Source organism: Rhinatrema bivittatum, chromosome 6 (assembly GCF_901001135.1).
Source record: "Rhinatrema bivittatum chromosome 6, aRhiBiv1.1, whole genome shotgun sequence".
In the NCBI taxonomy this organism is placed as follows: Eukaryota; Metazoa; Chordata; class Amphibia; order Gymnophiona; family Rhinatrematidae; genus Rhinatrema; species Rhinatrema bivittatum.
Window position 1 is genome coordinate 327,571,421 of NC_042620.1, and position 9,958 is coordinate 327,581,378.

Below are 9,958 nucleotides of genomic sequence, written 5' to 3' on the forward strand. Positions count from 1 at the left end.
CAACCCCCCTCCTCACTTCCAACTCCACCGCACCCCAATCCCCCCCGCTTCCAACTCCCCCACACCCTTCCTCCCCTCACACCCCGACCCCCCGCTTCCAACTCCCCTCCTCCCCCTCACACCCCAACCCCATCGCTTTCAACTCCCCTTCTCCCCCATCGCTTTCAACTCCCCTCCTCCCCCATCGCTTTCAACTCCCCTCCTCCCCTCGCACCCTGACCCCCCCGCTTCCAATTCCCCCCGCACCCCAACTGCCCTCCTCCAACCCCCTCGAACCCCAACTCCCCAATCCCCTCGCACCCCGACCCCCTCACTTCCAACTCCCCCTCCCCCAACTGCCCTCCTCCAACTCCCCCCCCACACCCCTCCTGCCCTCACACCCCAAACCCCTCGCTTCCGACTTCCCCGCACCCCAACTTCCTTGCACTCCGACCCCCCCTCGCTTCCAACTCCCCACGCACCCCAACTCCCCTCCTACCACCCCCCTCGCCTCACCTTTACCCTCTCCTTCCACGAACTGCACGCTCCACCTCCAGCCCCGTACTCTCCTCCCCAATCCCGCACAGCCCCCCTTCCCACCACCGCCACCCACTTACTTACTTTCCGGCGCTTTACGCGGGTCCCATCCGTAGCCGGAGAGTAAAGCCGAGTCGCTCCCGACCGTCCCCCGGGCAGCAGTGCAGCAAGGAGGGCGAGCGCGGAATAAGCGGGAGCCCGGGGGAGGGGAAGGGAAACCAGCACGGGCGCTCTCCCCCTCGCCTATTCCTATCCCGACAGCCGCCCTCCTCCTCTTCCCCAAATCCGGGGCTGACTTTCCTTTCTTTAGGTTATGAGAAGAATGCAGGAAGCGGCTCGGCCTCCGTCCTCCCCCCAGCGGCCGAGAGCCCTCCCTCCCCTCTCCTCCCCCCTCGGAAACCTGCGGCCGCCACCGCCGATGGATTTGCAGGGCTGGCAGCAGAGCCCCGCCCCTCGCCGGCGAGGATTGGAGGGGGGCCCGGTCCGGGTGTGCGCCTCCCATTGGTCGGCGGTCGCGTCCATCATCCGGCAAGGCGGGGCAGCCCGCTTCCGGCGTGTTTCGGTTGCGGCGCGCGGTGCGCGCGAGGTGTCAGTTCTCCGGGCCCGCCTGGGCTCAGCTGTCACTTGCAAGAAATGCGCGCAACCTTCCAAAAAAAAAGAGAAAAGGAAGCGGAGAGGGGATTCACTTTTAAACTATGAGATATAAGTGCTCAGTGTGCAGACTGACCGCCTTCTCTTTCCTTGTTTTCTTCCAATACATTTGTATTTCCTATGATTGAGCGCTCTTATTGTTTTTGCTGATTTTAGCCGCCCGAGGTCACTCTTCGGCCGTTTACACATATTTAGGGTCCTCCTCCAAGGACAGGCTCGTGCTGATAGCACCTTGATGCACTATGAGCCAGAGAGCTGGGAGCGGCTTTCAAAATGTAAACGATAATATTATCCGAGGAACGAAATAGGCACCATAAATAAAAGGGGGATAGTGATTAACACATAACTGTTTGCCTGCTTACTAACAAAAATGGTTTGGACTGTAACCAAATTTAAAAAGTGTGATCTTGTTATTGTTGGCTTAAAAAACAAACAAACAAACATGAAGTTACCTTTAGGTATAAACACATACAGGGGTAGATTTTTTAAAAAGTACTCCCGCACATACTTTTGTTCACGCACCAGGCTCAAACAAGAGTACGCCGCGCGAATCCTTTAAAATCCGGGATCGGCGCGTGCAAGGCTGTGCAAAATCGGCAGCCTGCGCACGCCGAGCCGCACAGCCTGCCTCCGTTCCATCAGAGGCCTCGGAGGGAACTTTCCTTCCACCCCTTGCATCTTCCCCTCCCTTCCCCTACCTAACCCACCCCCCAGCCCTATCTAAACCTCCCCTACCTTTGTTTGACAAGTTACGCCTGCCCGAGGCAGGTGTAACTCGCGCGCGCCAGCCGCACGATTCCCCGACCCAGGAGCAGTTTCGGAGGCCTCGGCCATGCCACCGAAACACCCCCGGGCCGGAACCACGCCCGCAGCCCCGCCCCCGGATGACGCACCGCCACGACACGCCCCCCCCCCGGAAAGCCCCTGGACTTACGCGCATCCCGGGGGTTGCACGCACCGCCGAGCCTATTCAACATAGGCTCGGTGCACGCAGGGGGAACTTGGGGCAGGTTTTCAGGGGGTACGCGCGTATCTTACGCACGTACCCCTTTGAAAATCTGCCTCACAGATTTGGGGTCTTTAACTGTAAAAGGATGCTATCTGCAGAAAAGAATAGGTCATTATCCCTGTTGATAAATACATGTCACTATAGCAACAAAAATATTACTGAGGAGTCACAGTGGTTTATTTTATTGCAGTCTTTTAAAGATGATAGCTCACTACATCCCATTCCTACTCCTCACATCTTACTGATTTCCACGCCCTCAGGACTCAGAGTCTGGGCTAAATTTTCCAGAGTTTGCCCTGCAACGAGGAGTCCAAAACTCATTGGCTTCCAGCTTTTTCCCCTAGCAACAGCGCGGACTGAAGAGCTTTCAGTCTGAAGGTATTGCTGGGGTGGCAGGGAGGGAGAGCCTGAAGGCTACTCTTTCTCAAGAAAGAGATCATTTCCATATCTGAACCATGAAATGAATGTACATGCTCTGTTATCTAATCAACGGCTCTCTGCTCTCTGTTACTGCTTTTACCTATCCCTCTTTTCCAATGACCAAGTTCTTCATTCCCTGTTTTTTTGTAACTTTTTACGCCTGCTGTGTTAATTGGTTCTCCCCTAGTTCATTGTAAACCGGTACGGTAAGACTTGTCTTGAGCATCGGTATATTGAAAGAAATTAAATAAATAAATAAACTGGTTCGGCGAGAGGCGGGAGACGGGCACAGTTTTATTTTTTAATTATCCAAAGATGTATTTATTTATTTTATTGTTTTTGTATACCGACATTCGATCGAGATATATCACGTCGGTTCACATACAACTGAACAGTAAATAAGACATGGGCTGCTTATTTTTACAGTATAAAACTTAGACACAGACAAACGAGCATCAACCAGCATTCAACATACTATAGTATCACAACAAATGCTGGATCAAGGTGATACAGTCCCAGATTCGAAAGAGTTTGTACATCCAAAGGTTCTTTATTCAGAAAACGGCAGCTCCACAGTGTACAATCAACATGGTCTCAAAAAACACAAGGGGTCCCCCGACACGGACCCGTGTTTCGCCAAAGGCTGCGTCGGGAGGGATGCCCAAGAGAGATTTTTTCAGGAATTCTATAAACAATAACAAAGGACTGTATTAGAAAAATTGGTGCCAGTACAGAGTAATGCATTTATACAAAGCACGCATATGCAATTTTACCTGTATAGGAGTTCACAGTTTCAGGGCAGGGAGCGCGCTAGAACGATACCAGAAACAGACTTAAAAGCTATCAAAAACCGCGCCAAACAGTTTTCACGGGCCAGTCAGAGAGAAGAACCTACAGCCAATCACAAGTTAGGGAACGGGAAACCTGCAACCTATCAAAATCAAGTAAAGTGAAACCATTCGATTTCTTTGTTAAGGCCATTCAGGATAACGGTGTTTAAATGGTGTATCCATCTCTGCTCACAGCGTGTAAGTAAAGTGTCAAAATCACCACCTCGCAAAGAGGGGGGAACGAGCTCTAAAAGAAAGAAAAACAAGTCAGATTCCGTATGTGCATGCAAAATCCAGTGGTCAACCAATGGGGCCAGGTTCCGAAAGTGTTTAACATTAGACCTGTGTTCTATAATCCGGGTACGGACCTGTCTCTTAGTTTTACCCACATATAGCTTATCACAGGGACAGCGTATAATATAAACAGCTCCTTCAGAGCCACAGTCAGAATCATGATGTAAATAAAAGCATTTGCCAGTATTAGGCTCAATAAATTGAGACAGTACAGATGTACATTTACATACTGAGCAATTCCCGCAAGGTTTATCTAATCGTTTCGAGGAGAAGTCTGAATCGGTCAGAATGTCCCGCAGGTTTCTGCCTCTACGATACGTGAATCTCAGGGAGCCTTGAAACATATCTGAAAGAGATAGGGCGGACCAGTGTTTTCGGAGAATATTAGAAATCTCATGGCTAGACGGTGAAAAAGGCAGGATGCAATTCAAAGTTTTGTCATCATCTTTCCATGATGGGAGAAATAACAAGTCCCTATTGACATAAAGGGCCCTCTTAAACGCTGACTTCAAAACTTTATACGGGTACCCTCTCTCTGCCTAAACCGGGAGAGCTTTCTCAACATAGTCAGATTTAGATGAGCACAGCCTACGTAATCTCAGGAATTGTCCCGTAGGGATGTTCTTCTTAAGTATTTTGGGGACGGCAGCTATCAAATTTCAAAATAGTGTTACGATCAGTCTCTTTACGATATAAAGTGGTGGAAAAACAGGGACCTTCATTAGAGGTCAGCAAATCCAGAAAGGCTATTTGTGAGTGCAACTCACAGTTATATTCTAATGAAGGTGCCTGTTTTTCCACCACTTTATATCGTAAAGAGTCGACCACAATGCAAGGCAAAGATCTTCAGTCAGACACCGGGTTTAAATCCCTGCCGGCGTCTCCCTCGTGGCGGCGCCGCCGCGGAGAGGCCCGAGTAGGCCCAACAGATCCCGGAGCCCGCTGCTGACTCCCCGGGAAGGAAGAGGTAAGGACCCGGTCGAGAACAGTAAGGAACTGTCGTTCCTTTTTGGTGAGGAATGGTGTCTTGGCCTCAACCAAAATGGCTTGAATCTGATCTTGTAATAATTTTGTAGGATCTTCCTCCAACACTCGGTAATATTTACCATCATTCAGCTGATTCTGAAGTCTCTGAGTGTATTGTGTTCTATCCTGGATAACTGTGCTGCCACCCTCATCTGCCGGTGTAATTATTATTTCTCGGTTTGCAGACAAAGATTTTAAGGCTGATTTCATTTGAGAAGAAAAATTAATGAAGTCGTTGTGAGGTAAAGATTCCAACATTTCCAAATCATGCAATATAAGGTCCCGAAATGTGGCTATATAAGGGTCCAAGGGACCGGAGGGAGTCCATTTCGATTTCGGACAAACGATGGAAACATCATCTTGAAAAATGTTGTTATCTGTACAGAACAGCTTAATTTGGAGTTTCCTGATAAAACGGTACAAGGAAATCCAGCTGTTGAACAGATCCTCACCAAAAAGGAACGACAATTCCTTACTGTACTCCATCCACACAAACCACTTCTGTATGGTGCCCCTAAAGTCCATAAAAAGCTTAACAATCCACCCTTAAGACCTATCATCTCTAGCAATGGTTTGCTACTTGAACCATTAGCCATTTTTTGGATAAGTTTCTCCAGCCTTATGTCAAAGCTACACATTCCTTTGTTCAAGACACCACCCACGTTCTGAGAAGACTTCGTGAGGTTAATTTACCATCAGATCAAATCCAATTAGTTTCCATGGATGTAATCTCACTTTATACGAACGTATCCCACATAATAGCTATTGACGTGGTGCAAGAAACCTTGTCTACATTGGTTCATCGTAGTCCAACTTCATTTTTATTAAAACTAACACAGTTAGTTTTAAAACATAACTTTTTCTTTTTGTGACAAGTTCTACCTTCAAAACATGGAATAGCGATGGGGTCTTCAGTTGCTCCCACGGTTGCTAACCTGGTTATGAACCGGTTAGAGACACAGATAATTTACAAATCTCTTTTCTTTCAAGATGTTTGCTTTTGGGTACACTATATTGATGACCTTCTCTTTTTTTGGCATTCGGATAAATCACATTTACAACGATTTCTCACATGGCTAAACACAATAGACAATGACCTAAAATTTACATCCAAAGTCGATGACCAACAATTTCCTTTTTTGGACATCATGATAATCAAAGTCGGCAAACAGATAAAGACCACATTATATCAAAAGGAGATTGACAAGAACAACTTCTTGAGATATCAAAGCTTCCATCCCAGGGCCTTTAAAAATGGCCTCTCAGTGGGCCAGTTCTTTCGATTACGCCGTCTATGCTCTTCGTTAAAAGATTTCAAGTATCAAGCTTACGATCTAGCTAAACGATTTTTTGAAAAAGGTTATCCTTTTAAAGTTATTAGATCAGCCTATAAAAGGACATTGTATTCACCGAGAGAATCGCTGTTAATGTACCAAAGCAGGAAACCTGTTTCCCAGGATGTTTATGTCAGAGGTGTCCAGGTGTAGAGGCCGGCGCTGATCAGGCAGCGTCCAGTACCAGGCAAGGAGTCAGAACAGAGAAAGCAATCCAAGGGATGAGGAGCAAGGCAAGGACCGGAGGCAAGGAACAGGAACGCTGGAGCCGGGGATCAGGAGCAAAGTGAGGCTGAGTCAGGAATGCAGGAATCAGGAGAGCAGGACCCGTCGCTGAGGCGAATTGGGAGCAGAGAGGCAGGAACGTTCCTGCCGCTGCCCCTTTAAATCCTGTGACGCCTAGAGGGGAGACCATGAGGAGCTGAAGTCGGCGGCGTTTGGGGCGCCACAAGAACAGGCCGCGGGCGGAGTCAGTGGCCGGGAGCGCCGGAGGCAGAGCCGGGCCTCCAGCTGGCACGGGCGAGGGGACCGGGTCGCGGGCCAGTGCAGCCGAGGTTCCTAACACTCAGTGACCCATGTCTCTGAAACAGCAGTGATGTCCAGGTCCGCTTCCACCATTAGAGCCAGCAGGTCTGGGATTTTATTGCCCAGGCTACGAGCATTCGTGTTCACAGCTTTCCAGATTCTCTCCTTCAATTACTGCTCTTCTTGGACTTCTTTTCTGTCCTTATTCAGCTGACTTTTATTTTCTTCACCCATTTCTTGGAGCTAATGGGGGTGACATTTCAATTTCCTTCTGCCTCCCCCGTCATCTATATTTAAATGCCTTATGGCTTTATCGCTTAGCATCCTTTTTCCTGCCACAGACAGACGTAAGTCATCTTTGACACGGAGCCTTTTACTGTTCCATACATGGTCCCAGCCCTCCCAATATATCCAAAACTTTCTTCTTTACACCGAGTTTTCAGCCATGCATCGAAGCTTTCCCTTAGCTAACGCTTCTGAAAAGGCAATAGGCTTTGCCATGTGACTAATCTGCTTCCCCCGAGTCTGGAAATCTCTCTCTGTACCCCTTGGATGTTGTTTCTAGCAAGGTCATTGGTTCCCAGCGTGGATGATAAGGTCAACTTCAGAGTCCTTACTGTCTTCATTGATTGCACTGACTGTCTGATTAGCATTTCTACCGGCTGAGGATCCTGCAAGGCTTTTAACCATAGCGTTTCATTCGAAAAGAGTTCCCAAATTAGTCCTCTGATGACAGAGTCGCCCGGCACAATGAGCTTTTTCTTATGGCTTTCGGTTGTATTATGGAAATTCTGCGTGCCTTGGGTTTCTGCTTTCCTTTCAGAGACCTCTTCAATCTCCATCGCTAGAGCTTTTTTATTATCTAATACAGAGAAGGCATTTTGTACTGGTGTCACTTGAGAGAGTGGATGTCTCCGCATCACAGTTCTTAGTCTATCAGAGCCCACTGTAATCCATTTGTTCTTGAGTTCCTGTACGCTCTGTGTAAGTGGTCTTTCTGTACTTGGTGAAGGTCAGTTCTGTGTGTGTGACCGAGGTGAGATATCTAACTTGCATGTAGGCACATAAAATACCTCACCTCATTTGTTGTGTTTTCTCAATAGGAAATGCATTAGTGGTGAACTGCTCTCTTTTCATAAGCAGGGCTATTGCGCCTGGTAGTAGAGGGAGCTTGTTGCTGTTATTGAGATAACACCAGAATATCTTTTTTGTATGGTGAGTTGCACGGGGAACGTCCTAATTCTGCTCTGCACTCATTGTTGGGGGTCGGGAGAAGGGTCCTGTATGTTTACATTTAGCCCAGTGATGGTCACATGTTCAGTGTGTCATGCATGTGTCAGGTGTGTCCCACCGGAAAACAAGTTGAGAACCACTGCTCTAGAGGAAAGGCGAGTTAGGGGAGATATGATAGTGTTAGGATTTGTAGGTACGTGGGCCCTGGGCAGAGGTGAGAGATGGTACCGCCCACACGGAGGGGAGCCCTGTGAGCCTCACCCGTCGGGAGGCGAGGTCTCAGCGGACGTCAGACACGGCTGTGGAATTAGAGTCTTTATTAGAGAGATAGAAAGGCACTGCCCGAGAGCGGGGCGGGCAGGAGAAAGACACAGAGTCTGTGCGGTGGGGTATACCCAGAGGGAATACCTCCGTAGTAGAGATCCAGTAATGGTCCGCAGAGCGGGGTACACCGATGAGATCTCTTTGTAGTGATGACTCGGTAGTGGCCCGCAGCGCAGGGTACAAGGAAGGGGTTCCTCACTTAAAGATGGTACGATAGTGACCCGCAGCACAGGGTACAAGGAAGGGGTTCCTCACTTAAAGATGGTACGATAGTGACCCGCAGCACAGGGTACACCAGAGAGGATTGCACACTAGAGATGGTACAGTAGTGGTCTCCTACTCGAGATGGTACAGTAGTGGTCTCCTACTCGAGATGGTACGGCAGTGGCCCACAGCGCGGGATACACCGGAGAGGATTCCACACTAGAGATGGTACAGTAGTGGTCCGTAGAGTCAAGGTACTCACAGTAAGGAGTGTTCCACACTAGAGATGGTACAGTAGTGGTCTCCTACTAGAGATGGTACAGTAGTGGTCTCCTACTCGAGATGGTACGGCAGTGGCCCGCAGCGCGGGGTACACCGGAGAGGATTCCTCACTAGAGATGGTACAGTAGTGGTCCGTAGAGTCAAGGTACTCACAGTAAGGAGTGTTCCAGCGGAAGCCCCGGGACACAGGGATAGGCAGCAGTCCAAGGCGAGAAGGCCCTCCGAGGAGTGGATAGCCAGAGACGAGGAAGGGCCCCCAAGGAGCGGGTACCCAGAGCGTCTCGCGCCAAATATGCAGGAAACTGGAAGCAGGAAGTCCGTAGGTGAGGCGAAGCGGATTCAGCACAAAGGGAACTTGTCGCCAAGTCCTCAGTAGTCAGGACCAGCCGGCGTAAGTATCGTGGCGTGAAGGCGTCATCCTGGAGGGGACGCTCCTCGAGGTTCCCACCATGATGTGCTCAAGACTGGCCCGTGCGCGCGCCTAAGTAATCCCGAAGGCAAGATGGCGGTCGGCAGCGCCCACGCTGTCCCGGGAAACGCCAGGCAGGTCGGCGCTAGCTGGCGGAGGCCGCCACTTTCCCCAATGGTGTCAGTGCAGCAAAGAAAGAGGTGAGCATTAGTGGGTCGCAGCCGTCTGCGACCGACGGGCGTAACAGACAGAGACATTCAGATATCTCAAAGGTTTCCATGCGCAGGAGGTGAGGCTTTTTCAATGGAAAGGAGGCTCTAGAATGTGAGGGGTCATGGGATAAGGTTGAAAGGGGGTAGAGGACGCAGAGTAATCTTAGGAAATATTTCTTACAGAGAGGGTGGTGAATCATGGACAGGCCTCCCAGTGTAATGGTGGAGACAAAACAGTATCTGAAGTCAAGAAAAACATGGGATAAGTACAGGGGATCTCTAAGGAAGCGATAAGAATTATGATGCTAAATTGATTGGACAGATGGGCAGACTGGATACACCATACACAGTCTTTTTCTGTAATTACTGTAATGACACATGCAGACAGCCTAAGCCTTAGATGACTCTGTACTATGTATTCCAAGTCTAACCGTGCTGTTTCTTCAACTGATCTGAGGAAGGTAAGGAGATCTCGTCACAGATGTATTAAATTAGTCAATAAAAAATATACAACCTACAGCTCCATCTGTTGATGCTGAATTCCCTTCATGGAGGTATTTTACAAAGCCATTTACATGCATAAAACCCACCTAACGTAAATGGCTGTACTCAGCCTGGGGCTCCGTGCGCATAAAACTTAGCAGGCTGAACCTGTTACGTGCCTACTGTTATGCAAACTGCACAGAGGT

General features: G+C 49.1%; 1 protein-coding gene across 3 annotated transcripts in view; it reads right to left on the bottom strand.

Moving 5' to 3' along the window:
• AMOT (angiomotin) overlaps window positions 1–891 on the bottom strand; it is a 118,881-nt gene extending 117,990 nt beyond the window's left edge. For 2 of the 3 annotated variants that reach the window (XM_029607639.1, XM_029607640.1), the window contains exon 1: window positions 601–890. The gene's annotated coding sequence lies outside the window, so the exon portion shown is untranslated. Of the gene's footprint in view, window positions 1–596 lie in introns of all 3 variants that reach the window. The other variant, XM_029607641.1, reaches the window with a different exon arrangement.
• Window positions 892–9,958: the final 9,067 nt, after the last annotated feature.